Source organism: Phalangium opilio, unplaced genomic scaffold (assembly GCF_054372755.1).
Source record: "Phalangium opilio isolate 3A_F unplaced genomic scaffold, DU_Popi_V2 ptg000098l_1, whole genome shotgun sequence".
In the NCBI taxonomy this organism is placed as follows: Eukaryota; Metazoa; Arthropoda; class Arachnida; order Opiliones; family Phalangiidae; genus Phalangium; species Phalangium opilio.
In genome coordinates this window covers 3,783,335-3,810,402 of record NW_028324201.1, presented here as the reverse complement: position 1 = coordinate 3,810,402, position 27,068 = coordinate 3,783,335, and the positions used below count along the sequence as shown (strand labels likewise).

General features: G+C 45.6%; 49 non-coding genes across 49 annotated transcripts; all 49 read left to right on the top strand.

Annotated features, from left to right (window-relative positions):
* The first annotated feature begins 225 nt into the window (after nt 1-225).
* TRNAP-UGG (transfer RNA proline (anticodon UGG)) lies at nt 226-297 on the top strand. The gene has a single exon. It is a non-coding gene; the product is annotated as a tRNA-Pro (tRNA).
* An 805-nt stretch (nt 298-1,102) lies between these two features.
* Nucleotides 1,103-1,174, top strand: TRNAP-AGG (transfer RNA proline (anticodon AGG)). The gene has a single exon. It is a non-coding gene; the product is annotated as a tRNA-Pro (tRNA).
* An 89-nt stretch (nt 1,175-1,263) lies between these two features.
* TRNAP-UGG (transfer RNA proline (anticodon UGG)) lies at nt 1,264-1,335 on the top strand. The gene has a single exon. It is a non-coding gene; the product is annotated as a tRNA-Pro (tRNA).
* Nucleotides 1,336-1,907: 572 nt separating this feature from the next.
* On the top strand, nt 1,908-1,979 carry TRNAL-UAG (transfer RNA leucine (anticodon UAG)). Its single transcript has one exon. It is a non-coding gene; the product is annotated as a tRNA-Leu (tRNA).
* Nucleotides 1,980-2,785: 806 nt separating this feature from the next.
* Nucleotides 2,786-2,857, top strand: TRNAP-UGG (transfer RNA proline (anticodon UGG)). Its single transcript has one exon. It is a non-coding gene; the product is annotated as a tRNA-Pro (tRNA).
* A 572-nt stretch (nt 2,858-3,429) lies between these two features.
* On the top strand, nt 3,430-3,501 carry TRNAL-UAG (transfer RNA leucine (anticodon UAG)). The gene has a single exon. It is a non-coding gene; the product is annotated as a tRNA-Leu (tRNA).
* A 646-nt stretch (nt 3,502-4,147) lies between these two features.
* On the top strand, nt 4,148-4,219 carry TRNAP-UGG (transfer RNA proline (anticodon UGG)). Its single transcript has one exon. It is a non-coding gene; the product is annotated as a tRNA-Pro (tRNA).
* An 89-nt stretch (nt 4,220-4,308) lies between these two features.
* TRNAP-UGG (transfer RNA proline (anticodon UGG)) lies at nt 4,309-4,380 on the top strand. Its single transcript has one exon. It is a non-coding gene; the product is annotated as a tRNA-Pro (tRNA).
* Nucleotides 4,381-5,188: 808 nt separating this feature from the next.
* On the top strand, nt 5,189-5,260 carry TRNAP-UGG (transfer RNA proline (anticodon UGG)). Its single transcript has one exon. It is a non-coding gene; the product is annotated as a tRNA-Pro (tRNA).
* Nucleotides 5,261-5,349: 89 nt separating this feature from the next.
* On the top strand, nt 5,350-5,421 carry TRNAP-UGG (transfer RNA proline (anticodon UGG)). Its single transcript has one exon. It is a non-coding gene; the product is annotated as a tRNA-Pro (tRNA).
* An 808-nt stretch (nt 5,422-6,229) lies between these two features.
* Nucleotides 6,230-6,301, top strand: TRNAP-UGG (transfer RNA proline (anticodon UGG)). Its single transcript has one exon. It is a non-coding gene; the product is annotated as a tRNA-Pro (tRNA).
* An 89-nt stretch (nt 6,302-6,390) lies between these two features.
* Nucleotides 6,391-6,462, top strand: TRNAP-UGG (transfer RNA proline (anticodon UGG)). Its single transcript has one exon. It is a non-coding gene; the product is annotated as a tRNA-Pro (tRNA).
* An 808-nt stretch (nt 6,463-7,270) lies between these two features.
* Nucleotides 7,271-7,342, top strand: TRNAP-UGG (transfer RNA proline (anticodon UGG)). The gene has a single exon. It is a non-coding gene; the product is annotated as a tRNA-Pro (tRNA).
* An 808-nt stretch (nt 7,343-8,150) lies between these two features.
* Nucleotides 8,151-8,222, top strand: TRNAP-UGG (transfer RNA proline (anticodon UGG)). Its single transcript has one exon. It is a non-coding gene; the product is annotated as a tRNA-Pro (tRNA).
* An 808-nt stretch (nt 8,223-9,030) lies between these two features.
* TRNAP-UGG (transfer RNA proline (anticodon UGG)) lies at nt 9,031-9,102 on the top strand. Its single transcript has one exon. It is a non-coding gene; the product is annotated as a tRNA-Pro (tRNA).
* Nucleotides 9,103-9,910: 808 nt separating this feature from the next.
* Nucleotides 9,911-9,982, top strand: TRNAP-UGG (transfer RNA proline (anticodon UGG)). Its single transcript has one exon. It is a non-coding gene; the product is annotated as a tRNA-Pro (tRNA).
* A 969-nt stretch (nt 9,983-10,951) lies between these two features.
* Nucleotides 10,952-11,023, top strand: TRNAP-UGG (transfer RNA proline (anticodon UGG)). Its single transcript has one exon. It is a non-coding gene; the product is annotated as a tRNA-Pro (tRNA).
* Nucleotides 11,024-11,112: 89 nt separating this feature from the next.
* On the top strand, nt 11,113-11,184 carry TRNAP-UGG (transfer RNA proline (anticodon UGG)). The gene has a single exon. It is a non-coding gene; the product is annotated as a tRNA-Pro (tRNA).
* An 808-nt stretch (nt 11,185-11,992) lies between these two features.
* Nucleotides 11,993-12,064, top strand: TRNAP-UGG (transfer RNA proline (anticodon UGG)). Its single transcript has one exon. It is a non-coding gene; the product is annotated as a tRNA-Pro (tRNA).
* A 572-nt stretch (nt 12,065-12,636) lies between these two features.
* On the top strand, nt 12,637-12,708 carry TRNAL-UAG (transfer RNA leucine (anticodon UAG)). The gene has a single exon. It is a non-coding gene; the product is annotated as a tRNA-Leu (tRNA).
* Nucleotides 12,709-13,193: 485 nt separating this feature from the next.
* On the top strand, nt 13,194-13,265 carry TRNAP-UGG (transfer RNA proline (anticodon UGG)). Its single transcript has one exon. It is a non-coding gene; the product is annotated as a tRNA-Pro (tRNA).
* A 164-nt stretch (nt 13,266-13,429) lies between these two features.
* On the top strand, nt 13,430-13,501 carry TRNAL-UAG (transfer RNA leucine (anticodon UAG)). Its single transcript has one exon. It is a non-coding gene; the product is annotated as a tRNA-Leu (tRNA).
* Nucleotides 13,502-14,148: 647 nt separating this feature from the next.
* Nucleotides 14,149-14,220, top strand: TRNAP-UGG (transfer RNA proline (anticodon UGG)). Its single transcript has one exon. It is a non-coding gene; the product is annotated as a tRNA-Pro (tRNA).
* Nucleotides 14,221-14,309: 89 nt separating this feature from the next.
* TRNAP-UGG (transfer RNA proline (anticodon UGG)) lies at nt 14,310-14,381 on the top strand. The gene has a single exon. It is a non-coding gene; the product is annotated as a tRNA-Pro (tRNA).
* A 325-nt stretch (nt 14,382-14,706) lies between these two features.
* Nucleotides 14,707-14,778, top strand: TRNAP-UGG (transfer RNA proline (anticodon UGG)). Its single transcript has one exon. It is a non-coding gene; the product is annotated as a tRNA-Pro (tRNA).
* Nucleotides 14,779-15,425: 647 nt separating this feature from the next.
* Nucleotides 15,426-15,497, top strand: TRNAL-UAG (transfer RNA leucine (anticodon UAG)). The gene has a single exon. It is a non-coding gene; the product is annotated as a tRNA-Leu (tRNA).
* Nucleotides 15,498-16,144: 647 nt separating this feature from the next.
* TRNAP-UGG (transfer RNA proline (anticodon UGG)) lies at nt 16,145-16,216 on the top strand. Its single transcript has one exon. It is a non-coding gene; the product is annotated as a tRNA-Pro (tRNA).
* An 89-nt stretch (nt 16,217-16,305) lies between these two features.
* TRNAP-UGG (transfer RNA proline (anticodon UGG)) lies at nt 16,306-16,377 on the top strand. The gene has a single exon. It is a non-coding gene; the product is annotated as a tRNA-Pro (tRNA).
* Nucleotides 16,378-16,702: 325 nt separating this feature from the next.
* On the top strand, nt 16,703-16,774 carry TRNAP-UGG (transfer RNA proline (anticodon UGG)). Its single transcript has one exon. It is a non-coding gene; the product is annotated as a tRNA-Pro (tRNA).
* Nucleotides 16,775-17,260: 486 nt separating this feature from the next.
* On the top strand, nt 17,261-17,332 carry TRNAP-UGG (transfer RNA proline (anticodon UGG)). The gene has a single exon. It is a non-coding gene; the product is annotated as a tRNA-Pro (tRNA).
* Nucleotides 17,333-17,421: 89 nt separating this feature from the next.
* Nucleotides 17,422-17,493, top strand: TRNAP-UGG (transfer RNA proline (anticodon UGG)). Its single transcript has one exon. It is a non-coding gene; the product is annotated as a tRNA-Pro (tRNA).
* Nucleotides 17,494-18,537: 1,044 nt separating this feature from the next.
* TRNAL-UAG (transfer RNA leucine (anticodon UAG)) lies at nt 18,538-18,609 on the top strand. The gene has a single exon. It is a non-coding gene; the product is annotated as a tRNA-Leu (tRNA).
* A 324-nt stretch (nt 18,610-18,933) lies between these two features.
* TRNAP-UGG (transfer RNA proline (anticodon UGG)) lies at nt 18,934-19,005 on the top strand. The gene has a single exon. It is a non-coding gene; the product is annotated as a tRNA-Pro (tRNA).
* Nucleotides 19,006-19,094: 89 nt separating this feature from the next.
* On the top strand, nt 19,095-19,166 carry TRNAP-UGG (transfer RNA proline (anticodon UGG)). The gene has a single exon. It is a non-coding gene; the product is annotated as a tRNA-Pro (tRNA).
* Nucleotides 19,167-19,727: 561 nt separating this feature from the next.
* On the top strand, nt 19,728-19,799 carry TRNAP-UGG (transfer RNA proline (anticodon UGG)). Its single transcript has one exon. It is a non-coding gene; the product is annotated as a tRNA-Pro (tRNA).
* Nucleotides 19,800-19,888: 89 nt separating this feature from the next.
* On the top strand, nt 19,889-19,960 carry TRNAP-UGG (transfer RNA proline (anticodon UGG)). The gene has a single exon. It is a non-coding gene; the product is annotated as a tRNA-Pro (tRNA).
* Nucleotides 19,961-20,285: 325 nt separating this feature from the next.
* On the top strand, nt 20,286-20,357 carry TRNAP-UGG (transfer RNA proline (anticodon UGG)). Its single transcript has one exon. It is a non-coding gene; the product is annotated as a tRNA-Pro (tRNA).
* A 325-nt stretch (nt 20,358-20,682) lies between these two features.
* On the top strand, nt 20,683-20,754 carry TRNAP-UGG (transfer RNA proline (anticodon UGG)). The gene has a single exon. It is a non-coding gene; the product is annotated as a tRNA-Pro (tRNA).
* A 486-nt stretch (nt 20,755-21,240) lies between these two features.
* TRNAP-UGG (transfer RNA proline (anticodon UGG)) lies at nt 21,241-21,312 on the top strand. The gene has a single exon. It is a non-coding gene; the product is annotated as a tRNA-Pro (tRNA).
* Nucleotides 21,313-21,401: 89 nt separating this feature from the next.
* TRNAP-UGG (transfer RNA proline (anticodon UGG)) lies at nt 21,402-21,473 on the top strand. Its single transcript has one exon. It is a non-coding gene; the product is annotated as a tRNA-Pro (tRNA).
* Nucleotides 21,474-22,913: 1,440 nt separating this feature from the next.
* On the top strand, nt 22,914-22,985 carry TRNAP-UGG (transfer RNA proline (anticodon UGG)). The gene has a single exon. It is a non-coding gene; the product is annotated as a tRNA-Pro (tRNA).
* Nucleotides 22,986-23,074: 89 nt separating this feature from the next.
* TRNAP-UGG (transfer RNA proline (anticodon UGG)) lies at nt 23,075-23,146 on the top strand. Its single transcript has one exon. It is a non-coding gene; the product is annotated as a tRNA-Pro (tRNA).
* A 164-nt stretch (nt 23,147-23,310) lies between these two features.
* TRNAL-UAG (transfer RNA leucine (anticodon UAG)) lies at nt 23,311-23,382 on the top strand. Its single transcript has one exon. It is a non-coding gene; the product is annotated as a tRNA-Leu (tRNA).
* A 647-nt stretch (nt 23,383-24,029) lies between these two features.
* TRNAP-UGG (transfer RNA proline (anticodon UGG)) lies at nt 24,030-24,101 on the top strand. Its single transcript has one exon. It is a non-coding gene; the product is annotated as a tRNA-Pro (tRNA).
* Nucleotides 24,102-24,190: 89 nt separating this feature from the next.
* On the top strand, nt 24,191-24,262 carry TRNAP-UGG (transfer RNA proline (anticodon UGG)). Its single transcript has one exon. It is a non-coding gene; the product is annotated as a tRNA-Pro (tRNA).
* A 325-nt stretch (nt 24,263-24,587) lies between these two features.
* Nucleotides 24,588-24,659, top strand: TRNAP-UGG (transfer RNA proline (anticodon UGG)). Its single transcript has one exon. It is a non-coding gene; the product is annotated as a tRNA-Pro (tRNA).
* Nucleotides 24,660-25,145: 486 nt separating this feature from the next.
* Nucleotides 25,146-25,217, top strand: TRNAP-UGG (transfer RNA proline (anticodon UGG)). Its single transcript has one exon. It is a non-coding gene; the product is annotated as a tRNA-Pro (tRNA).
* An 89-nt stretch (nt 25,218-25,306) lies between these two features.
* On the top strand, nt 25,307-25,378 carry TRNAP-UGG (transfer RNA proline (anticodon UGG)). The gene has a single exon. It is a non-coding gene; the product is annotated as a tRNA-Pro (tRNA).
* A 721-nt stretch (nt 25,379-26,099) lies between these two features.
* TRNAP-UGG (transfer RNA proline (anticodon UGG)) lies at nt 26,100-26,171 on the top strand. The gene has a single exon. It is a non-coding gene; the product is annotated as a tRNA-Pro (tRNA).
* Nucleotides 26,172-27,068: the final 897 nt, after the last annotated feature.

Here is a 27,068-nt window from a genome sequence, read left to right as displayed (position 1 = left end):
ACTATTTTAATGCAACTGATTACAGGGTTGGACTATGAGTTCACCATGTTTCAGTTACATACATGGTCCGTTGGTCTTGGGGTATGATACTCGTTTTGGGTGCGAGTGGTCCCGGGTTCAAATCACGGACGGACCCGACTTCTCGATGAAGTGATGTAGTGACTATTTTAATGTAACTGATTACAGGGTTGGACTACGAGTTGACCATGTTTCAGTTACATACATGGTCCGTTGGTCTAGGGGTATGATACTCGCTTTGGGTGCGAGTGGTCCAGGGTTCAAATCCCGGACGGACCCGACTTTTCGATGAAGTAATGTAGTGACTATTTTAATGCAACTGATTACAGGGTTGGACTATGAGTTGATCATGTTTCAGTTGCATACATGGTACGTTGCGCTAGGGGTATGATACTCGCTTTGGGTGCGAGTGGTCCCGGGTTCAAATACCGGACGGACACAACTTTTTGCAGAAATAATCTAGTGACTATTTAAATGCAACTGATTACAGGGTCGGACTATAAGTTGACCATGTTTCAGTTGCATACATGGTCCGCTGGTCTACGGGTATGATACTCGCTTTGGGTGCGAGTGGTGCCGGGTTCAAATCCCGGACGGACCCAACTTTTCGATAAAGTAATGTAGAGAAAATTTTAATGCAACTGATTACAGGGTTGGACTATGAATTGATCATGTTTCAGTTACAGACATCGTCAGTTGGTCTAGGGGTATGATACTCGCTTAGGGTCCGAGTGGTCCCGGGTTCAAATCCCGGACGGGCCCGACTTTTTGCAGAAATAATCTAATGATACTTGCTTAGGGTCCGAGTGGTCCCGGGTTCAAATCCCGGACGGACCCGACTTTTTGCAGAAATAATCTAATGACTATAATGCAACTGATTACAGGGTTGGAGTATGAGTTGACCATGTTTCAGTTACATACATGGTCCGTGGGTCTAGGGGTATGATACTCGCTTTGGATGCGAGTGGTCCCGGGCTCAAATCCCGGACGGACCCGTCTTCTCGATGAAGTAATGTAGTGACTATTTTAATGTAACTGATTACAGGGTTGGACTATGAGTTGACCATGTTTCAGATACATACATGGTCCGTTGGTCTAGGGGTATGATACTCGCTTAGGGTGCGAGTGGTCCCGGGTTCAAATCCCGGACGGACCCGACTTCTCGATGAAGTAATATAGTGACTATTTTAATGTAACTGATTACAGGGTTGGACTATGAGTTGACCATGTTTTAGTTACATAAATGGTCCGTTGGTCTAGGGGTATGATACTCGCTTTGGATGCGAGTGGTCCCGGGTTCAAATCCCGGACGGACCGGACTTTTCGATGAAGTAATGTAGTGACTATTTTAATGTAACTGATTACAGGGTTGGACTATCAGTTGACCATGTTTCAGTTACGTACATGGTCCGTTGGTCTCGGGGTATGATAATCGCTTAGGGTGCGAGTGGTGCCGGGTTCAAATCCCGGACGGACCCAACTTTTCGATAAAGTAATGTAGTGACTATTTTAATGCAACTGATTACAACGTTGGACTACGAATTGATCATGTTTCAGTTACAGACATGGTCAGTTGGTCTAGGGGTATGATACTCGCTTAGGGTCCGAGTGGTCCCGGGTTCAAATCCCGGATGGACCCGACTTTTTGCAGCAATAATCTAATGACTATTTAAATGCAACTGATTACAGGGTTGGACTATGAGTTGAGCATGTTTCAGTTACATACATGGTCCATTGGTCTAGGGGTATGATACTCGCTTTGGGGGCGAGTGGTCCCGGGTTCAAATCCCGGACGGACCCAACTTTTCGATAAAGTAATGTAGTGACTATTTTAATGTAACTGATTACAGGGTTGGACTATGAGTTGACCATGTTTCAGTTACATACATGGTCCGTTGGTCTAGGGGTATGATACTCGCTTTAGGTGCGAGTGGTGCCGGGTTCAAATCCCGGTCGGACCCGACTTCTCGATGAAGTAATGTAGTGACTATTTTAATGCAACTGATTACAGGGTTGGACTATGAATTGATCATGTTTCAGTTACAGACATGGTCAGTTGGTCTTGGGGTATGATACTCGCTTAGGGTCCGAGTAATCCCAGGTTCAAATCCCGGACGGACCCGACATTTGCAGAAATAATCTAATGACTATTTAATAGCAACTGATTACAGGGTTGGACTATGAGTTGACCATGTTTCAGTTACATACATGGTCCCTTGGTCTAGGGGTATGATACTCGCTTTGGGTGCGAGTGGTCCCGGGTTCAAATCCCGGACGGACCCGACTTTTCGATGAAGTAATGTAGTGACTATTTTAATGCAAATGATTACAGGGTTGGACTATGAATTGATCATGTTTCAGTTACAGACATGGTCAGTTGGTCTAGGGGTATGATACTCGCTTAGGGTCCGAGTGGTCCCTGGTTCAAATCACGGACGGACCCGACTTTTTGCAGAAATAATCTAATGATACTCGCTTAGGGTCCGAGTGGTCCCGGGTTCAAATCCCGGACGGACCCGACTTTTTGCAGAAATAATCTAATGACTATTTAAATGCAACTGATTACAGGGTTGGAGTATGAGTTGACCATGTTTCAGTTACATACATGGTCCGTTGGTCTAGGGGATGATACTCGCTTTGGGTGCGAGTGGTCCCGGGTTCAAATCCCGGACGGACCCGACTTTTCGATGAAGTAATGTAGTGACTATTTTAATGTAACTGATTACAGGGTTGGACTATGAGTTGACCATGTTTTAGTTACATAAATGGTCCGTTGGTCTAGGGGTATGATACTCGCTTTGGATGCGAGTGGTCCCGGGTTCAAATCCCGGACGGACCCGACTTTTCGATGAAGTAATGTAGTGACTATTTTAATGTAACTGATTACAGGGTTGGACTATCAGTTGACCATGTTTTAGTTACGTACATGGTCCGTTGGTCTCGGGGTATGATAATCGCTTAGGGTGCGAGTGGTGCCGGGTTCAAATCCCGGACGGACCCAACTTTTCGATAAAGTAATGTAGTGACTATTTTAATGCAACTGATTACAACGTTGGACTACGAATTGATCATGTTTCAGTTACAGACATGGTCAGTTGGTCTAGGGGTATGATACTCGCTTAGGGTCCGAGTGGTCCCGGGTTCAAATCCCGGATGGACCCGACTTTTTGCAGCAATAATCTAATGACTATTTAAATGCAACTGATTACAGGGTTGGACTATGAGTTGAGCATGTTTCAGTTACATACATGGTCCATTGGTCTAGGGGTATGATACTCGCTTTGGGGGCGAGTGGTCCCGGGTTCAAATCCCGGACGGACCCAACTTTTCGATAAAGTAATGTAGTGACTATTTTAATGTAACTGATTACAGGGTTGGACTATGAGTTGACCATGTTTCAGTTACATACATGGTCCGTTGGTCTAGGGGTATGATACTCGCTTTAGGTGCGAGTGGTGCCGGGTTCAAATCCCGGTCGGACCCGACTTCTCGATGAAGTAATGTAGTGACTATTTTAATGCAACTGATTACAGGGTTGGACTATGAATTGATCATGTTTCAGTTACAGACATGGTCAGTTGGTCTTGGGGTATGATACTCGCTTAGGGTCCGAGTAATCCCAGGTTCAAATCCCGGACGGACCCGACATTTGCAGAAATAATCTAATGACTATTTAATAGCAACTGATTACAGGGTTGGACTATGAGTTGACCATGTTTCAGTTACATACATGGTCCCTTGGTCTAGGGGTATGATACTCGCTTTGGGTGCGAGTGGTCCCGGGTTCAAATCCCGGACGGACCCGACTTTTCGATGAAGTAATGTAGTGACTATTTTAATGCAAATGATTACAGGGTTGGACTATGAATTGATCATGTTTCAGTTACAGACATGGTCAGTTGGTCTAGGGGTATGATACTCGCTTAGGGTCCGAGTGGTCCCTGGTTCAAATCACGGACGGACCCGACTTTTTGCAGAAATAATCTAATGATACTCGCTTAGGGTTCGAGTGGTCCCGGGTTCAAATCCCGGACGGACCCGACTTTTTGCAGAAATAATCTAATGACTATTTAAATGCAACTGATTACAGGGTTGGAGTATGAGTTGACCATGTTTCAGTTACATACATGGTCCGTTGGTCTAGGGGTATGATACTCGCTTTGGGTGCGAGTGGTCCCGGGTTCAAATCCCGGACGGACCCGACTTCTCGATGAAGTAATGTAATGACTATTTTAATGTAACTGATTACAGGGTTGGAGTATGAGTTGACCATGTTTCAGTTAAATACATGGTCCGTTGGTCTAGGGGTATGATACTCGCTTTGGGTGCGAGTGGTCCCGGGTTCAAATCCCGGACGGACCCGACTTTTCGATGAAGTAATGTAGTGACTATTTTAATGCAACTGATTACAGGGTTGGACTATGAGTTGACCATGTTTCAGTTGCATACATGGTCCGTTGCGCTAGGGGTATGATACTCGCTTAGGGTGCGAGTGGTCCCGGGTTCAAATACCGGACGGACATGACTTTTTGCAGAAATAATCTAGTGACTATTTAAATGCAACTGATAACAGGGTCGGACTATAAGTTGACCATGTTTCAGTTGCATACATGGTCCGCTGGTCTAGGGGTATGATACTCGCTTTGGGTGCGAGTGGTGCCGGGTTCAAATCCAAGACGGACCCAACTTTTCGATAAAGTAATGTAGTGACTATTTTAATGCAACTGATTACAGGGTTGGACTATGAATTGATCATGTTTCAGTTACAGACATGGTCAGTTGGTCTAGGGGTATGATACTCGCTTAGGGTCCGAGTGGTCCCGGGTTCAAATCCCGGACGGACCCGACTTTTTGCAGAAATAATCTAATGACTATTTAATAGCAACTGATTACAGGGTTGGAGTATGAATTGATCATGTTTCAGTTACAGACATGGTCAGTTGGTCTAGGGGTATGATACTCGCTTAGGGTCCGAGTGGTCCCTGGTTCAAATCACGGACGGACCCGACTTTTTGCAGAAATAATCTAATGATACTCGCTTAGGGTTCGAGTGGTCCCGGGTTCAAATCCCGGACGGACCCGACTTTTTGCAGAAATAATCTAATGACTATTTAAATGCAACTGATTACAGGGTTGGAGTATGAGTTGACCATGTTTCAGTTACATACATGGTCCGTTGGTCTAGGGGTATGATACTCGCTTTGGGTGCGAGTGGTCCCGGGTTCAAATCCCGGACGGACCCGACTTCTCGATGAAGTAATGTAATGACTATTTTAATGTAACTGATTACAGGGTTGGAGTATGAGTTGACCATGTTTCAGTTACATACATGGTCCGTTGGTCTAGGGGTATGATACTCGCTTTGGGTGCGAGTGGTCCCGGGTTCAAATCCCGGACGGACCCGACTTTTCGATGAAGTAATGTAGTGACTATTTTAATGCAACTGATTACAGGGTTGGACTATGAGTTGACCATGTTTCAGTTGCATACATGGTCCGTTGCGCTAGGGGTATGATACTCGCTTAGGGTGCGAGTGGTCCCGGGTTCAAATACCGGACGGACATGACTTTTTGCAGAAATAATCTAGTGACTATTTAAATGCAACTGATAACAGGGTCGGACTATAAGTTGACCATGTTTCAGTTGCATACATGGTCCGCTGGTCTAGGGGTATGATACTCGCTTTGGGTGCGAGTGGTGCCGGGTTCAAATCCAGGACGGACCCAACTTTTCGATAAAGTAATGTAGTGACTATTTTAATGCAACTGATTACAGGGTTGGACTATGAATTGATCATGTTTCAGTTACAGACATGGTCAGTTGGTCTAGGGGTATGATACTCGCTTAGGGTCCGAGTGGTCCCGGGTTCAAATCCCGGACGGACCCGACTTTTTGCAGAAATAATCTAATGACTATTTAATAGCAACTGATTACAGGGTTGGAGTATGAATTGATCATGTTTCAGTTACAGACATGGTCAGTTGGTCTAGGGGTATGATACTCGCTTAGGGTCCGAGTGGTCCCTGGTTCAAATCACGGACGGACCCGACTTTTTGCAGAAATAATCTAATGATACTCGCTTAGGGTTCGAGTGGTCCCGGGTTCAAATCCCGGACGGACCCGACTTTTTGCAGAAATAATCTAATGACTATTTAAATGCAACTGATTACAGGGTTGGAGTATGAGTTGACCATGTTTCAGTTACATACATGGTCCGTTGGTCTAGGGGTATGATACTCGCTTTGGGTGCGAGTGGTCCCGGGTTCAAATCCCGGACGGACCCGACTTCTCGATGAAGTAATGTAATGACTATTTTAATGTAACTGATTACTGGGTTGGACTATGAGTTGACCATGTTTCAGTTACATACATGGTCCGTTGGTCTAGGGGTATGATACTCGCTTTGGGTGCGAGTGGTCCCGGGTTCAAATCCCGGACGGACCCGACTTCTCGATGAAGTAATGTAGTGACTATTTTAATGCAACTGATTACAGGGTTGGACTATGAGTTGACCATGTTTCAGTTGCATACATGGTCTGTTGCGCTAGGGGTATGATACTCGCTTAGGGTGCGAGTGGTCCCGGGTTCAAATACCGGACGGACATGACTTTTTGCAGAAATAATCTAGTGACTATTTAAATGCAACTGATAACAGGGTCGGACTAGAAGTTGACCATGTTTCAGTTGCATACATGGTCCGCTGGTCTAGGGGTATGATACTCGCTTTGGGTGCGAGTGGTGCCGGGTTCAAATCCAGGACGGACCCAACTTTTCGATAAAGTAATGTAGTGACTATTTTAATGCAACTGATTACAGGGTTGGACTATGAATTGATCATGTTTCAGTTACAGACATGGTCAGTTGGTCTAGGGGTATGATACTCGCTTAGGGTCCGAGTGGTCCCGGGTTCAAATCCCGGACGGACCCGACTTTTTGCAGAAATAATCTAATGACTATTTAATAGCAACTGATTACAGGGTTGGAGTATGAATTGATCATGTTTCAGTTACAGACATGGTCAGTTGGTCTAGGGGTATGATACTCGCTTAGGGTCCGAGTGGTCCCTGGTTCAAATCACGGACGGACCCGACTTTTTGCAGAAATAATCTAATGATACTCGCTTAGGGTTCGAGTGGTCCCGGGTTCAAATCCCGGACGGACCCGACTTTTTGCAGAAATAATCTAATGACTATTTAAATGCAACTGATTACAGGGTTGGAGTATGAGTTGACCATGTTTCAGTTACATACATGGTCCGTTGGTCTAGGGGTATGATACTCGCTTTGGGTGCGAGTGGTCCCGGGTTCAAATCCCGGACGGACCCGACTTTTCGATGAAGTAATGTAGTGACTATTTTAATGCAACTGATTACAGGGTTGGACTATGAGTTGACCATGTTTCAGTTGCATACATGGTCCGTTGCGCTAGGGGTATGATACTCGCTTAGGGTGCGAGTGGTCCCGGGTTCAAATACCGGACGGACATGACTTTTTGCAGAAATAATCTAGTGACTATTTAAATGCAACTGATAACAGGGTCGGACTATAAGTTGACCATGTTTCAGTTGCATACATGGTCCGCTGGTCTAGGGGTATGATACTCGCTTTGGGTGCGAGTGGTGCCGGGTTCAAATCCAGGACGGACCCAACTTTTCGATAAAGTAATGTAGTGACTATTTTAATGCAACTGATTACAGGGTTGGACTATGAATTGATCATGTTTCAGTTATAGACATGGTCAGTTGGTCTAGGGGTATGATACTCGCTTAGGGTCCGAGTGGTCCCGGGTTCAAATCCCGGACGGACCCGACTTTTTGCAGAAATAATCTAATGACTATTTAATAGCAACTGATTACAGGGTTGGAGTATGAATTGATCATGTTTCAGTTACAGACATGGTCAGTTGGTCTAGGGGTATGATACTCGCTTAGGGTCCGAGTGGTCCCTGGTTCAAATCACGGACGGACCCGACTTTTTGCAGAAATAATCTAATGATACTCGCTTAGGGTTCGAGTGGTCCCGGGTTCAAATCCCGGACGGACCCGACTTTTTGCAGAAATAATCTAATGACTATTTAAATGCAACTGATTACAGGGTTGGAGTATGAGTTGACCATGTTTCAGTTACATACATGGTCCGTTGGTCTAGGGGTATGATACTCGCTTTGGGTGCGAGTGGTCCCGGGTTCAAATCCCGGACGGACCCGACTTTTCGATGAAGTAATGTAGTGACTATTTTAATGCAACTGATTACAGGGTTGGACTATGAGTTGACCATGTTTCAGTTGCATACATGGTCCGTTGCGCTAGGGGTATGATACTCGCTTAGGGTGCGAGTGGTCCCGGGTTCAAATACCGGACGGACATGACTTTTTGCAGAAATAATCTAGTGACTATTTAAATGCAACTGATAACAGGGTCGGACTATAAGTTGACCATGTTTCAGTTGCATACATGGTCCGCTGGTCTAGGGGTATGATACTCGCTTTGGGTGCGAGTGGTGCCGGGTTCAAATCCAGGACGGACCCAACTTTTCGATAAAGTAATGTAGTGACTATTTTAATGCAACTGATTACAGGGTTGGACTATGAATTGATCATGTTTCAGTTACAGACATGGTCAGTTGGTCTAGGGGTATGATACTCGCTTAGGGTCCGAGTGGTCCCGGGTTCAAATCCCGGACGGACCCGACTTTTTGCAGAAATAATCTAATGACTATTTAATAGCAACTGATTACAGGGTTGGAGTATGAATTGATCATGTTTCAGTTACAGACATGGTCAGTTGGTCTAGGGGTATGATACTCGCTTAGGGTCCGAGTGGTCCCTGGTTCAAATCACGGACGGACCCGACTTTTTGCAGAAATAATCTAATGATACTCGCTTAGGGTTCGAGTGGTCCCGGGTTCAAATCCCGGACGGACCCGACTTTTTGCAGAAATAATCTAATGACTATTTAAATGCAACTGATTACAGGGTTGGAGTATGAGTTGACCATGTTTCAGTTACATACATGGTCCGTTGGTCTAGGGGTATGATACTCGCTTTGGGTGCGAGTGGTCCCGGGTTCAAATCCCGGACGGACCCGACTTTTCGATGAAGTAATGTAGTGACTATTTTAATGCAACTGATTACAGGGTTGGACTATGAGTTGACCATGTTTCAGTTGCATACATGGTCCGTTGCGCTAGGGGTATGATACTCGCTTAGGGTGCGAGTGGTCCCGGGTTCAAATACCGGACGGACATGACTTTTTGCAGAAATAATCTAGTGACTATTTAAATGCAACTGATAACAGGGTCGGACTATAAGTTGACCATGTTTCAGTTGCATACATGGTCCGCTGGTCTAGGGGTATGATACTCGCTTTGGGTGCGAGTGGTGCCGGGTTCAAATCCAGGACGGACCCAACTTTTCGATAAAGTAATGTAGTGACTATTTTAATGCAACTGATTACAGGGTTGGACTATGAATTGATCATGTTTCAGTTACAGACATGGTCAGTTGGTCTAGGGGTATGATACTCGCTTAGGGTCCGAGTGGTCCCGGGTTCAAATCCCGGACGGACCCGACTTTTTGCAGAAATAATCTAATGACTATTTAATAGCAACTGATTACAGGGTTGGAGTATGAATTGATCATGTTTCAGTTACAGACATGGTCAGTTGGTCTAGGGGTATGATACTCGCTTAGGGTCCGAGTGGTCCCTGGTTCAAATCACGGACGGACCCGACTTTTTGCAGAAATAATCTAATGATACTCGCTTAGGGTTCGAGTGGTCCCGGGTTCAAATCCCGGACGGACCCGACTTTTTGCAGAAATAATCTAATGACTATTTAAATGCAACTGATTACAGGGTTGGAGTATGAGTTGACCATGTTTCAGTTACATACATGGTCCGTTGGTCTAGGGGTATGATACTCGCTTTGGGTGCGAGTGGTCCCGGGTTCAAATCCCGGACGGACCCGACTTCTCGATGAAGTAATGTAATGACTATTTTAATGTAACTGATTACAGGGTTGGAGTATGAGTTGACCATGTTTCAGTTACATACATGGTCCGTTGGTCTAGGGGTATGATACTCGCTTTGGGTGCGAGTGGTCCCGGGTTCAAATCCCAGACGGATCCGACTTTTCGATGAAGTAATGTAGTGACTATTTTAATGCAACTGATTACAGGGTTGGACTATGAGTTGACCATGTTTCAGTTGCATACATGGTCCGTTGCGCTAGGGGTATGATACTCGCTTAGGGTGCGAGTGGTCCCGGGTTCAAATACCGGACGGACATGACTTTTTGCAGAAATAATCTAGTGACTATTTAAATGCAACTGATAACAGGGTCGGACTATAAGTTGACCATGTTTCAGTTGCATACATGGTCCGCTGGTCTAGGGGTATGATACTCGCTTTGGGTGCGAGTGGTGCCGGGTTCAAATCCAGGACGGACCCAACTTTTCGATAAAGTAATGTAGTGACTATTTTAATGCAACTGATTACAGGGTTGGACTATGAATTGATCATGTTTCAGTTACAGACATGGTCAGTTGGTCTAGGGGTATGATACTCGCTTAGGGTCCGAGTGGTCCCGGGTTCAAATCCCGGACGGACCCGACTTTTTGCAGAAATAATCTAATGACTATTTAATAGCAACTGATTACAGGGTTGGAGTATGAATTGATCATGTTTCAGTTACAGACATGGTCAGTTGGTCTAGGGGTATGATACTCGCTTAGGGTCCGAGTGGTGCCTGGTTCAAATCACGGACGGACCCGACTTTTTGCAGAAATAATCTAATGATACTCGCTTAGGGTTCGAGTGGTCCCGGGTTCAAATCCCGGACGGACCCGACTTTTTGCAGAAATAATCTAATGACTATTTAAATGCAACTGATTACAGGGTTGGAGTATGAGTTGACCATGTTTCAGTTACATACATGGTCCGTTGGTCTAGGGGTATGATACTCGCTTTGGGTGCGAGTGGTCCCGGGTTCAAATCTCGGACGGACCCGACTTTTCGATGAAGTAATGTAATGACTATTTTAATGTAACTGATTACAGGGTTGGAGTATGAGTTGACCATGTTTCAGTTACATACATGGTCCGTTGGTCTAGGGGTATGATACTCGCTTTGGGTGCGAGTGGTCCCGGGTTCAAATCCCGGACGGACCCGACTTTTCGATGAAGTAATGTAGTGACTATTTTAATGCAACTGATTACAGGGTTGGACTATGAGTTGACCATGTTTCAGTTGCATACATGGTCCGTTGCGCTAGGGGTATGATACTCGCTTAGGGTGCGAGTGGTCCCGGGTTCAAATACCGGACGGACATGACTATTTGCAGAAATAATCTAGTGACTATTTAAATGCAACTGATAACAGGGTCGGACTATAAGTTGACCATGTTTCAGTTGCATACATGGTCCGCTGGTCTAGGGGTATGATACTCGCTTTGGGTGCGAGTGGTGCCGGGTTCAAATCCAGGACGGACCCAACTTTTCGATAAAGTAATGTAGTGACTATTTTAATGCAACTGATTACAGGGTTGGACTATGAATTGATCATGTTTCAGTTACAGACATGGTCAGTTGGTCTAGGGGTATGATACTCGCTTAGGGTCCGAGTGGTCCAGGGTTCAAATCCCGGACGGACCCGACTTTTTGCAGAAATAATCTAATGACTATTTAATAGCAACTGATTACAGGGTTGGAGTATGAATTGATCATGTTTCAGTTACAGACATGGTCAGTTGGTCTAGGGGTATGATACTCGCTTAGGGTCCGAGTGGTCCCTGGTTCAAATCACGGACGGACCCGACTTTTTGCAGAAATAATCTAATGATACTCGCTTAGGGTTCGAGTGGTCCCGGGTTCAAATCCCGGACGGACCCGACTTTTTGCAGAAATAATCTAATGACTATTTAAATGCAACTGATTACAGGGTTGGAGTATGAGTTGACCATGTTTCAGTTACATACATGGTCCGTTGGTCTAGGGGTATGATACTCGCTTTGGGTGCGAGTGGTCCCGGGTTCAAATCCCGGACGGACCCGACTTCTCGATGAAGTAATGTAATGACTATTTTAATGTAACTGATTACTGGGTTGGACTATGAGTTGACCATGTTTCAGTTACATACATGGTCCGTTGGTCTAGGGGTATGATACTCGCTTTGGGTGCGAGTGGTGCCGGGTTCAAATCCAGGACGGACCCAACTTTTCGATGAAGTAATGTAGTGACTATTTTAATGCAACTGATTACAGGGTTGGACTATGAGTTGACCATGTTTCAGTTGGATACATGGTCTGTTGCGCTAGGGGTATGATACTCGCTTAGGGTGCGAGTGGTCCCGGGTTCAAATACCGGACGGACACAACTTTTTTCAGAAATAATCTAGTGACTATTTAAATGCAACTGATTACAGGGTCGGACTATAAGTTGACCATGTTTCAGTTACAGACATGGTCAGTTGGTCTAGGGGTATGATACTCGCTTAGGGTCCGAGTGGTCCCGGGTTCAAATCACGGACGGACCCGACTTTTTGCAGAAATAATCTAATGACTATTTAATAGCAACTGATTACAGGGTTGGACTATGAGTTGACCATGTTTCAGTTACATACATGGTCCGTTGGTCTAGGGGTATGATACTCGCTTTAGGTGCGAGTGGTCCCGGGTTCAAATCGCGGACGGACCCGACTTCTCGATGAAGTAATGTAGTGACTATTTTAATGCAACTGATTACAGGGTTGGACTATGAATTGATCATGTTTCAGTTACAGACATGGTCAGTTGGTCTAGGGGTATGATACTCGCTTAGGGTCCGAGTGGTCCCTGGTTCAAATCCCGGACTTACCCGACTTTTTGCAGAAATAATCTAATGATACTCGCTTAGGGTCCGAGTGGTCCCGGGTTCAAATCCCGGACGGACCCGACTTTTGCAGAAATAATCTAATGACTATTTAAATGCAACTGATTACAGGGTTGGAGTATGAATTGATCATGTTTCAGTTACAGACATGGTCAGTTGGTCTAGGGGTATGATACTCGCTTTGGGTGCGAGTGGTCCCGGGTTCAAATCCCGGACGGACCCGACTTCTCGATGAAGTAATGTAGTGACTATTTTAATGTAACTGATTACTGGGTTGGACTATGAGTTGACCATGTTTCAGTTACATACATGGTCCGTTGGTTTAGGGGTATGATACTCGCTTTGGGTGCGAGTGGTCCCGGGTTCAAATCCCGGACGTACCAGACTTTTTGCAGAAATAATCTAATGATACTCGCTTAGGTTCCGAGTGGTCCCGGGTTCAAATCCCGGACGGACCCGACTTTTTGCAGAAATTATCTAATGACTCTTTAAATGCAACTGATTACAGGGTTGGAGTACGAGTTGACCATGTTTCAGTTACATACATGGTCCGTTGGTCTAGGGGTATGATACTCGCTTTAGGTGCGAGTGGTGCCGGGTTCAAATCCCGGTCGGACCCGACTTCTCGATGAAGTAATGTAGTGACTATTTTAATGCAACTGATTACAGGGTTGGACTATGAATTGATCATGTTTCAGTTACAGACATGGTCAGTTGGTCTTGGGGTATGATACTCGCTTAGGGTCCGAGTGGTCCCAGGTTCAAATCCCGGACGGATTCGACTTTTTGCAGAAATAATCTAATGACTATTTAATAGCAACTGATTACAGGGTTGGACTATGAGTTGACCATGTTTCAGTTACATACATGGTCCCTTGGTCTAGGGGTATGATACTCGCTTTGGGTGCGAGTGGTCCCGGGTTCAAATCCCGGACGGACCCGACTTTTCGATGAATTAATGTAGTGACTATTTTAATGCAACTGATTACAGGGTTGGACTATGAATTGATCATGTTTCAGTTACAGACATGGTCAGTTGGTCTAGGGGTATGATACTCGCTTAGGGTCCGAGTGGTCCCTGGTTCAAATCACGGACGGACCCGACTTTTTGCAGAAATAATCTAATGATACTCGCTTAGGGTCCGAGTGGTCCCGGGTTCAAATCCCGGACGGACCCGACTTTTTGCAGAAATAATCTAATGACTATTTAAATGCAACTGATTACAGGGTTGGAGTATGAGTTGACCATGTTTCAGTTACATACATGGTCCGTTGGTCTAGGGGTATGATACTCGCTTTGGGTGCGAGTGGTCCCGGGTTCAAATCCCGGACGGACCCGACTTCTCGATGAAGTAATGTAATGACTATTTTAATGTAACTGATTACTGGGTTGGACTATGAGTTGACCATGTTTCAGTTACATACATGGTCCGTTGGTCTAGGGGTATGATACTCGCTTTGGGTGCGAGTGGTCCAGGGTTCAAATCCCGGACGGACCCGACTTCTCGATGAAGTAATGTAGTGACTATTTTAATGCAACTGATTACAGGGTTGGACTATGAGTTGACCATGTTTCAGTTGCATACATGGTCTGTTGCGCTAGGGGTATGATACTCGCTTAGGGTCCGAGTGGTCCCTGGTTCAAATCCCGGACTTACCCGACTTTTTGCAGAAATAATCTAAAGATACTCGCTTAGGGTCCGAGTGGTCCCGGGTTCAAATCCCGGACGGACCCGACTTTTTGCAGAAATAATCTAATGACTATTTAAATGCAACTGATTACAGGGTTGGAGTATGAGTTGACCATGTTTCAGTTACATACATGGTCCGTTGGTCTAGGGGTATGATACTCGCTTTGGGTGCGAGTGGTCCCGGGTTCAAATCCCGGACGGACCCGACTTCTCGATGAAGTAATGTAATGACTATTTTAATGTAACTGATTACTGGGTTGGACTATGAGTTGACCATGTTTCAGTTACATACATGGTCAATTGGTCTAGGGGTATGATACTCGCTTTGGGTGCGAGTGGTCCCGGGTTCAAATCCCGGACGGACCCGACTTCTCGATGAAGTGATGTAGTGACTATTTTAATGTTACTGATTACTGGGTTGGACTATGAGATGACCATGTTTCAGTTACATACATGATCCGTTGGTTTAGGGGTATGATACTCGCTTTGGGTGCGAGTGGTCCCGGGTTCAAGTCCCGGACGGACCCGACTTCTCGATGAAGTAATGTAGTAACTATTTTAATGCAACTGATTACAGGGTTGGACTATGAGTTGACCATGTTTCAGTTGCATACATGGTCTGTTGCGCTAGGGGTATGATACTCGCTTTGGGTGCAAGTGGTCCCGGGTTAAAATCCCGGACGTACCAGACTTTTTGCAGAAATAATCTAATGATACTCGCTTAGGTTCCGAGTGGTCCCGGGTTCAAATCCCGGACGGACCCGACTTTTTGCAGAAATAATCTAATGACTCTTTAAATGCAACTGATTACAGGGTTGGAGTACGAGTTGACCATGTTTCAGTTACATACATGGTCCGTTGGTCTAGGGGTATGATACTCGCTTTAGGTGCGAGTGGTGCCGGGTTCAAATCCCGGTCGGACCCGACTTCTCGATGAAGTAATGTAGTGACTATTTTAATGCAACTGATTACAGGGTTGGACTATGAATTGATCATGTTTCAGTTACAGACATGGTCAGTTGGTCTTGGGGTATGATACTCGCTTAGGGTCCGAGTGGTCCCAGGTTCAAATCCCGGACGGATTCGACTTTTTGCAGAAATAATCTAATGACTATTTAATAGCAACTGATTACAGGGTTGGACTATGAGTTGACCATGTTTCAGTTACATACATGGTCCCTTGGTCTAGGGGTATGATACTCGCTTTGGGTGCGAGTGGTCCCGGGTTCAAATCCCGGACGGACCCGACTTTTCGATGAATTAATGTAGTGACTATTTTAATGCAACTGATTACAGGGTTGGACTATGAATTGATCATGTTTCAGTTACAGACATGGTCAGTTGGTCTAGGGGTATGATACTCGCTTAGGGTCCGAGTGGTCCCTGGTTCAAATCACGGACGGACCCGACTTTTTGCAGAAATAATCTAATGATACTCGCTTAGGGTCCGAGTGGTCCCGGGTTCAAATCCCGGACGGACCCGACTTTTTGCAGAAATAATCTAATGACTATTTAAATGCAACTGATTACAGGGTTGGAGTATGAGTTGACCATGTTTCAGTTACATACATGGTCCGTTGGTCTAGGGGTATGATACTCGCTTTGGGTGCGAGTGGTCCCGGGTTCAAATCCCGGACGGACCCGACTTCTCGATGAAGTAATGTAATGACTATTTTAATGTAACTGATTACTGGGTTGGACTATGAGTTGACCATGTTTCAGTTACATACATGGTCCGTTGGTCTAGGGGTATGATACTCGCTTTGGGTGCGAGTGGTCCAGGGTTCAAATCCCGGACGGACCCGACTTCTCGATGAAGTAATGTAGTGACTATTTTAATGCAACTGATTACAGGGTTGGACTATGAGTTGACCATGTTTCAGTTGCATACATGGTCTGTTGCGCTAGGGGTATGATACTCGCTTAGGGTCCGAGTGGTCCCTGGTTCAAATCCCGGACTTACCCGACTTTTTGCAGAAATAATCTAATGATACTCGCTTAGGGTCCGAGTGGTCCCGGGTTCAAATCCCGGACGGACCCGACTTTTTGCAGAAATAATCTAATGACTATTTAAATGCAACTGATTACAGGGTTGGAGTATGAGTTGACCATGTTTCAGTTACATACATGGTCCGTTGGTCTAGGGGTATGATACTCGCTTTGGGTGCGAGTGGTCCCGGGTTCAAATCCCGGACGGACCCGACTTCTCGATGAAGTAATGTAGTGACTATTTTAATGTTACTGATTACTGGGTTGGACTATGAGATGACCATGTTTCAGTTACATACATGATCCGTTGGTTTAGGGGTATGATACTCGCTTTGGGTGCGAGTGGTCCCGGGTTCAAATCCCGGACGGACCCGACTTCTCGATGGAGTAATGTAATGACTATTTTAATGCAACTGATTACAGGGTTGGACTATGAGTTGACCATGTTTCAGTTGCATACATGGTCTGTTGCGCTAGGGGTATGATACTCGCTTAGGGTCCGAGTGGTCCCTGGTTCAAATCCCGGACTTACCCGACTTTTTGCAGAAATAATCTAATGATACTCGCTTAGGGTCCGAGTGGTCCCGGGTTCAAATCCCGGACGGACCCGACTTTTTGCAGAAATAATCTAATGACTATTTAAATGCAACTGATTACAGGGTTGGAGTATGAGTTGACCATGTTTCAGTTACATACATGGTCCGTTGGTCTAGGGGTATGATACTCGCTTTGGGTGCGAGTGGTCCCGGGTTCAAATCCCGGACGGACCCGACTTCTCGATGAAGTAATCTAATGACTATTTTAATGTAACTGATTACTGGGTTGGACTATGAGTTGACCATGTTTCAGTTACATACATGGTCCGTTGGTCTAGGGGTATGATACTCGCTTTGGGTGCGAGTGGTCCCGGGTTCAAATCCCGGACGGACCCGACTTCTCGATGAAGTGATGTAGTGACTATTTTAATGTTACTGATTACTGGGTTGGACTATGAGATGACCATGTTTCAGTTACATACATGATCCGTTGGTTTAGGGGTATGATACTCGCTTTGGGTGCGAGTGGTCCCGGGTTCAAATCCCGGACGGACCCGACTTCTCGATGAAGTAATGTAGTGACTATTTTAATGCAACTGATTACAGGGTTGGACTATGAGTTGACCATGTTTCAGTTGCATACATGGTCTGTTGCGCTAGGGGTATGATACTCGCTTAGGGTCCGAGTGGTCCCTGGTTCAAATCCCGGACTTACCCGACTTTTTGCAGAAATAATCTAATGATACTCGCTTAGGGTCCGAGTGGTCCCGGGTTCAAATCCCGGACGGACCCGACTTTTTGCAGAAATAATCTAATGACTATTTAAATGCAACTGATTACAGGGTTGGAGTATGAGTTGACCATGTTTCAGTTACATACATGGTCCGTTGGTCTAGGGGTATAATACTCGCTTTGGGTGCGAGTGGTCCCTGGTTCAAATCCCGGACGGACCCGACTTCTCGATGAAGTAATGTAGTGACTATTTTAATGTAACTGATTTCTGGGTTGGACTATGAGTTGACCATGTTTCAGTTACATACATGATCCGTTGGTTTAGGGGTATGATACTCGCTTTGGGTGCGAGTGGTCCCGGGTTCAAATCCCGGACGGACCCGACTTCTCGATGAAGTAATGTAGTGACTATTTTAATGCAACTGATTACAGGGTTGGACTATGAGTTGACCATGTTTCATTTGCATACATGGTCTGTTGCGCTAGGGGTATGATACTCGCTTAGGGTGCGAGTGGTCCCGGGTTCAAATCCCGGACGTACCAGGCTTTTTGCAGAAATAATCTAATGATACTCGCTTAGGTTCCGAGTGGTCCCGGGTTCAAATCCCGGACGGACCCGACTTTTTGCAGAAATAATCTAATGACTCTTTAAATGCAACTGATTACAGGGTTGGAGTACGAGTTGACCATGTTTCAGTTACATACATGGTCCGTTGGTCTAGGGGTATGATACTCGCTTTAGGTGCGAGTGGTGCCGGGTTCAAATCCCGGTCGGACCCGACTTCTCGATGAAGTAATGTAGTGACTATTTTAATGCAACTGATTACAGGGTTGGACTATGAATTGATCATGTTTCAGTTACAGACATGGTCAGTTGGTCTTGGGGTATGATACTCGCTTAGGGTCCGAGTGGTCCCTGGTTCAAATCCCGGACTTACCCGACTTTTTGCAGAAATAATCTAATGATACTCGCTTAGGGTCCGAGTGGTCCCGGGTTCAAATCCCGGACGGACCCGACTTTTGCAGAAATAATCTAATGACTATTTAAATGCAACTGATTACAGGGTTGGAGTATGAGTTGACCATGTTTCAGTTACATACATGGTCCGTTGGTCTAGGGGTATGATACTCGCTTTGGGTGCGAGTGGTCCCGGGTTCAAATCCCGGACGGACCCGACTTCTCGATGAAGTAATGTAGTGACTATTTTAATGTAACTGATTACTGGGTTGGACTATGAGTTGACCATGTTTCAGTTACATACATGGTCCGTTGGTTTAGGGGTATGATACTCGCTTTGGGTGCGAGTGGTCCCGGGTTCAAATCCCGGACGTACCAGACTTTTTGCAGAAATAATCTAATGATACTCGCTTAGGTTCCGAGTGGTCCCGGGTTCAAATCCCGGACGGACCCGACTTTTTGCAGAAATAATCTAATGACTCTTTAAATGCAACTGATTACAGGGTTGGACTATGAGTTGACCATGTTTCAGTTACATACATGGTCCCTTGGTCTAGGGGTATGATACTCGCTTTGGGTGCGAGTGGTCCCGGGTTCAAATCCCGGACGGACCCGACTTTTCGATGAATTAATGTAGTGACTATTTTAATGCAACTGATTACAGGGTTGGACTATGAATTGATCATGTTTCAGTTACAGACATGGTCAGTTGGTCTAGGGGTATGATACCCGCTTAGGGTCCGAGTGGTCCCTGGTTCAAATCACGGACGGACCCGACTTTTTGCAGAAATAATCTAATGATACTCGCTTAGGGTCCGAGTGGTCCCGGGTTCAAATCCCGGACGGACCCGACTTTTTGCAGAAATAATCTAATGACTATTTAAATGCAACTGATTACAGGGTTGGAGTATGAGTTGACCATGTTTCAGTTACATACATGGTCCGTTGGTCTAGGGGTATGATACTCGCTTTGGGTGCGAGTGGTCCCGGGTTCAAATCCCGGACGGACCCGACTTCTCGATGAAGTAATGTAATGACTATTTTAATGTAACTGATTACTGGGTTGGACTATGAGTTGACCATGTTTCAGTTACATACATGGTCCGTTGGTCTAGGGGTATGATACTCGCTTTGGGTGCGAGTGGTCCAGGGTTCAAATCCCGGACGGACCCGACTTCTCGATGAAGTAATGTAGTGACTATTTTAATGCAACTGATTACAGGGTTGGACTATGAGTTGACCATGTTTCAATTGCATACATGGTCTGTTGCGCTAGGGGTATGATACTCGCTTAGGGTCCGAGTGGTCCCTGGTTCAAATCCCGGACTTACCCGACTTTTTGCAGAAATAATCTAATGATACTCGCTTAGGGTCCGAGTGGTCCCGGGTTCAAATCCCGGACGGACCCGACTTTTTGCAGAAATAATCTAATGACTATTTAAATGCAACTGATTACAGGGTTGGAGTATGAGTTGACCATGTTTCAGTTACATACATGGTCCGTTGGTCTAGGGGTATGATACTCGCTTTGGGTGCGAGTGGTCCAGGGTTCAAATCCCGGACGGACCCGACTTCTCGATGAAGTAATGTAGTGACTATTTTAATGCAACTGATTACAGGGTTGGACTATGAGTTGACCATGTTTCAGTTGCATACATGGTCTGTTGCGCTAGGGGTATGATACTCGCTTAGGGTCCGAGTGGTCCCTGGTTCAAATCCCGGACTTACCCGACTTTTTGCAGAAATAATCTAATGATACTCGCTTAGGGTCCGAGTGGTCCCGGGTTCAAATCCCGGACGGACCCGACTTTTTGCAGAAATAATCTAATGACTATTTAAATGCAACTGATTACAGGGTTGGAGTATGAGTTGACCATGTTTCAGTTACATACATGGTCCGTTGGTCTAGGGGTATGATACTCGCTTTGGGTGCGAGTGGTCCCGGGTTCAAATCCCGGACGGACCCGACTTCTCGATGAAGTAATGTAGTGACTATTTTAATGTTACTGATTACTGGGTTGGACTATGAGATGACCATGTTTCAGTTACATACATGATCCGTTGGTTTAGGGGTATGATACTCGCTTTGGGTGCGAGTGGTCCCGGGTTCAAATCCCGGACGGACCCGACTTCTCGATGGAGTAATGTAATGACTATTTTAATGCAACTGATTACAGGGTTGGACTATGAGTTGACCATGTTTCAGTTGCATACATGGTCTGTTGCGCTAGGGGTATGATACTCGCTTAGGGTCCGAGTGGTCCCTGGTTCAAATCCCGGACTTACCCGACTTTTTGCAGAAATAATCTAATGATACTCGCTTAGGGTCCGAGTGGTCCCGGGTTCAAATCCCGGACGGACCCGACTTTTTGCAGAAATAATCTAATGACTATTTAAATGCAACTGATTACAGGGTTGGAGTATGAGTTGACCATGTTTCAGTTACATACATGGTCCGTTGGTCTAGGGGTATGATACTCGCTTTGGGTGCGAGTGGTCCCGGGTTCAAATCCCGGACGGACCCGACTTCTCGATGAAGTAATCTAATGACTATTTTAATGTAACTGATTACTGGGTTGGACTATGAGTTGACCATGTTTCAGTTACATACATGGTCCGTTGGTCTAGGGGTATGATACTCGCTTTGGGTGCGAGTGGTCCCGGGTTCAAATCCCGGACGGACCCGACTTCTCGATGAAGTGATGTAGTGACTATTTTAATGTTACTGATTACTGGGTTGGACTATGAGATGACCATGTTTCAGTTACATACATGATCCGTTGGTTTAGGGGTATGATACTCGCTTTGGGTGCGAGTGGTCCCGGGTTCAAATCCCGGACGGACCCGACTTCTCGATGAAGTAATGTAGTGACTATTTTAATGCAACTGATTACAGGGTTGGACTATGAGTTGACCATGTTTCAGTTGCATACATGGTCTGTTGCGCTAGGGGTATGATACTCGCTTAGGGTCCGAGTGGTCCCTGGTTCAAATCCCGGACTTACCCGACTTTTTGCAGAAATAATCTAATGATACTCGCTTAGGGTCCGAGTGGTCCCGGGTTCAAATCCCGGACGGACCCGACTTTTTGCAGAAATAATCTAATGACTATTTAAATGCAACTGATTACAGGGTTGGAGTATGAGTTGACCATGTTTCAGTTACATACATGGTCCGTTGGTCTAGGGGTATAATACTCGCTTTGGGTGCGAGTGGTCCCTGGTTCAAATCCCGGACGGACCCGACTTCTCGATGAAGTAATGTAGTGACTATTTTAATGTAACTGATTTCTGGGTTGGACTATGAGTTGACCATGTTTCAGTTACATACATGATCCGTTGGTTTAGGGGTATGATACTCGCTTTGGGTGCGAGTGGTCCCGGGTTCAAATCCCGGACGGACCCGACTTCTCGATGAAGTAATGTAGTGACTATTTTAATGCAACTGATTACAGGGTTGGACTATGAGTTGACCATGTTTCATTTGCATACATGGTCTGTTGCGCTAGGGGTATGATACTCGCTTAGGGTGCGAGTGGTCCCGGGTTCAAATCCCGGACGTACCAGGCTTTTTGCAGAAATAATCTAATGATACTCGCTTAGGTTCCGAGTGGTCCCGGGTTCAAATCCCGGACGGACCCGACTTTTTGCAGAAATAATCTAATGACTCTTTAAATGCAACTGATTACAGGGTTGGAGTACGAGTTGACCATGTTTCAGTTACATACATGGTCCGTTGGTCTAGGGGTATGATACTCGCTTTAGGTGCGAGTGGTGCCAGGTTCAAATCCCGGTCGGACCCGACTTCTCGATGAAGTAATGTAGTGACTATTTTAATGCAACTGATTACAGGGTTGGACTATGAATTGATCATGTTTCAGTTACAGACATGGTCAGTTGGTCTTGGGGTATGATACTCGCTTAGGGTCCGAGTGGTCCCTGGTTCAAATCCCGGACTTACCCGACTTTTTGCAGAAATAATCTAATGATACTCGCTTAGGGTCCGAGTGGTCCCGGGTTCAAATCCCGGACGGACCCGACTTTTGCAGAAATAATCTAATGACTATTTAAATGCAACTGATTACAGGGTTGGAGTATGAGTTGACCATGTTTCAGTTACATACATGGTCCGTTGGTCTAGGGGTATGATACTCGCTTTGGGTGCGAGTGGTCCCGGGTTCAAATCCCGGACGGACCCGACTTCTCGATGAAGTAATGTAGTGACTATTTTAATGTAACTGATTACTGGGTTGGACTATGAGTTGACCATGTTTCAGTTACATACATGGTCCGTTGGTTTAGGGGTATGATACTCGCTTTGGGTGCGAGTGGTCCCGGGTTCAAATCCCGGACGTACCAGACTTTTTGCAGAAATAATCTAATGATACTCGCTTAGGTTCCGAGTGGTCCCGGGTTCAAATCCCGGACGGACCCGACTTTTTGCAGAAATAATCTAATGACTCTTTAAATGCAACTGATTACAGGGTTGGAGTTCGAGTTGACCATGTTTCAGTTACATACATGGTCCGTTGGTCTAGGGGTATGATACTCGCTTTAGGTGCGAGTGGTGCCGGGTTCAAATCCCGGTCGGACCCGACTTCTCGATGAAGTAATGTAGTGACTATTTTAATGCAACTGATTACAGGGTTGGACTATGAATTGATCATGTTTCAGTTACAGACATGGTCAGTTGGTCTTGGGGTATGATACTCGCTTAGGGTCCGAGTGGTCCCAGGTTCAAATCCCGGACGGATTCGACTTTTTGCAGAAATAATCTAATGACTATTTAATAGCAACTGATTACAGGGTTGGACTATGAGTTGACCATGTTTCAGTTACATACATGGTCCCTTGGTCTAGGGGTATGATACTCGCTTTGGGTGCGAGTGGTCCCGGGTTCAAATCCCGGACGGACCCGACTTTTCGATGAATTAATGTAGTGACTATTTTAATGCAACTGATTACAGGGTTGGACTATGAATTGATCATGTTTCAGTTACAGACATGGTCAGTTGGTCTAGGGGTATGATACCCGCTTAGGGTCCGAGTGGTCCCTGGTTCAAATCACGGACGGACCCGACTTTTTGCAGAAATAATCTAATGATACTCGCTTAGGGTCCGAGTGGTCCCGGGTTCAAATCCCGGACGGACCCGACTTTTTGCAGAAATAATCTAATGACTATTTAAATGCAACTGATTACAGGGTTGGAGTATGAGTTGACCATGTTTCAGTTACATACATGGTCCGTTGGTCTAGGGGTATGATACTCGCTTTGGGTGCGAGTGGTCCCGGGTTCAAATCCCGGACGGACCCGACTTCTCGATGAAGTAATGTAATGACTATTTTAATGTAACTGATTACTGGGTTGGACTATGAGTTGACCATGTTTCAGTTACATACATGGTCCGTTGGTCTAGGGGTATGATACTCGCTTTGGGTGCGAGTGGTCCAGGGTTCAAATCCCGGACGGACCCGACTTCTCGATGAAGTAATGTAGTGACTATTTTAATGCAACTGATTACAGGGTTGGACTATGAGTTGACCATGTTTCAATTGCATACATGGTCTGTTGCGCTAGGGGTATGATACTCGCTTAGGGTCCGAGTGGTCCCTGGTTCAAATCCCGGACTTACCCGACTTTTTGCAGAAATAATCTAATGATACTCGCTTAGGGTCCGAGTGGTCCCGGGTTCAAATCCCGGACGGACCCGACTTTTTGCAGAAATAATCTAATGACTATTTAAATGCAACTGATTACAGGGTTGGAGTATGAGTTGACCATGTTTCAGTTACATACATGGTCCGTTGGTCTAGGGGTATGATACTCGCTTTGGGTGCGAGTGGTCCCGGGTTCAAATCCCGGACGGACCCGACTTCTCGATGAAGTAATGTAGTGACTATTTTAATGTTACTGATTACTGGGTTGGACTATGAGATGACCATGTTTCAGTTACATACATGATCCGTTGGTTTAGGGGTATGATACTCGCTTTGGGTGCGAGTGGTCCCGGGTTCAAATCCCGGACGGACCCGACTTCTCGATGGAGTAATGTAATGACTATTTTAATGCAACTGATTACAGGGTTGGACTATGAGTTGACCATGTTTCATTTGCATACATGGTCTGTTGCGCTAGGGGTATGATACTCGCTTAGGGTCCGAGTGGTCCCTGGTTCAAATCCCGGACTTACCCGACTTTTTGCAGAAATAATCTAATGATACTCGCTTAGGGTCCGAGTGGTCCCGGGTTCAAATCCCGGACGGACCCGACTTTTTGCAGAAATAATCTAATGACTATTTAAATGCAACTGATTACAGGGTTGGAGTATGAGTTGACCATGTTTCAGTTACATACATGGTCCGTTGGTCTAGGGGTATGATACTCGCTTTGGGTGCGAGTGGTCCCGGGTTCAAATCCCGGACGGACCCGACTTCTCGATGAAGTAATGTAATGACTATTTTAATGTAACTGATTACTGGGTTGGACTATGAGTTGACCATGTTTCAGTTACATACATGGTCCGTTGGTCTAGGGGTATGATACTCGCTTTGGGTGCGAGTGGTCCCGGGTTCAAATCCCGGACGGACCCGACTTCTCGATGAAGTGATGTAGTGACTATTTTAATGTTACTGATTACTGGGTTGGACTATGAGATGACCATGTTTCAGTTACATACATGATCCGTTGGTTTAGGGGTATGATACTCGCTTTGGGTGCGAGTGGTCCCGGGTTCAAATCCCGGACGGACCCGACTTCTCGATGAAGTAATGTAGTGACTATTTTAATGCAACTGATTACAGGGTTGGACTATGAGTTGACCATGTTTCAGTTGCATACATGGTCTGTTGCGCTAGGGGTATGATACTCGCTTAGGGTCCGAGTGGTCCCTGGTTCAAATCCCGGACTTACCCGACTTTTTGCAGAAATAATCTAATGATACTCGCTTAGGGTCCGAGTGGTCCCGGGTTCAAATCCCGGACGGACCCGACTTTTGCAGAAATAATCTAATGACTATTTAAATGCAACTGATTACAGGGTTGGAGTATGAGTTGACCATGTTTCAGTTACATACATGGTCCGTTGGTCTAGGGGTATGATACTCGCTTTGGGTGCGAGTGGTCCCTGGTTCAAATCACGGACGGACCCGACTTTTTGCAGAAATAATCTAATGATACTCGCTTAGGGTCCGAGTGGTCCCGGGTTCAAATCCCGGACGGACCCGACTTTTTGCAGAAATAATCTAATGACTATTTAAATGCAACTGATTACAGGGTTGGAGTATGAGTTGACCATGTTTCAGTTACATACATGGTCCGTTGGTCTAGGGGTATGATACTCGCTTTGGGTGCGAGTGGTCCCGGGTTCAAATCCCGGACGGACCCGACTTCTCGATGAAGTAATGTAGTGACTATTTTAATGCAACTGATTACAGGGTTGGACTATGAGTTGACCATGTTTCAGTTGCATACATGGTCTGTTGCGCTAGGGGTATGATACTCGCTTAGGGTGCGAGTGGTCCCGGGTTCAAATACCGGACGGACACAACTTTTCGATAAAGTAATGTAGTGACTATTTTAAAGCAACTGATTACAGGGTTGGACTATGAATTGATCATGTTTCAGTTACAGACATGGTCAGTTGGTCTTGGGGAATGATACTCTCTTAGGGTCCGAGTGGTCCCAGGTTCAAATCCCGGACGGACCCGACTTTTTGCAGAAATAATCTAATGACTATTTAAATGCAACTGATTACAGGGTTGGAGTATGAGTTGACCATGTTTCAGTTACATACATGGTCCGCTGGTCTAGGGGTATGATACTCGCTTTGGGTGCGAGTGGTGCCGGGTTCAAATCCCGGACGGACCCAACTTTTCGATAAAGTAATGTAGTGACTATTTTAATGCAACTGATTACAGGGTTGGACTATGAATTGATCATGTTTCAGTTACAGACATGGTCAGTTGGTCTTCGGGTATGATACTCGCTTAGGGTCCGAGTGGTCCCGGGTTCAAATCCTGGACGGACCCGACTTTTTGCAGAAATAATCTAATGACTATTTAATAGCAACTGATTACAGGGTTGGACTATGAGTTGACCATGTTTCAGTTACATACATGGTCCGTTGGTCTAGGGGTATGATACTCGCTTTGGATGCGAGTGGTCCCGGGTTCAATCCCGGACGGACCCGACTTTTCGATGAAGTAATGTAGTGACTATTTTAATGCAACTGATTACAGGGTTGGACTATGAGTTGACCATGTTTCAGTTGCATACATGGTC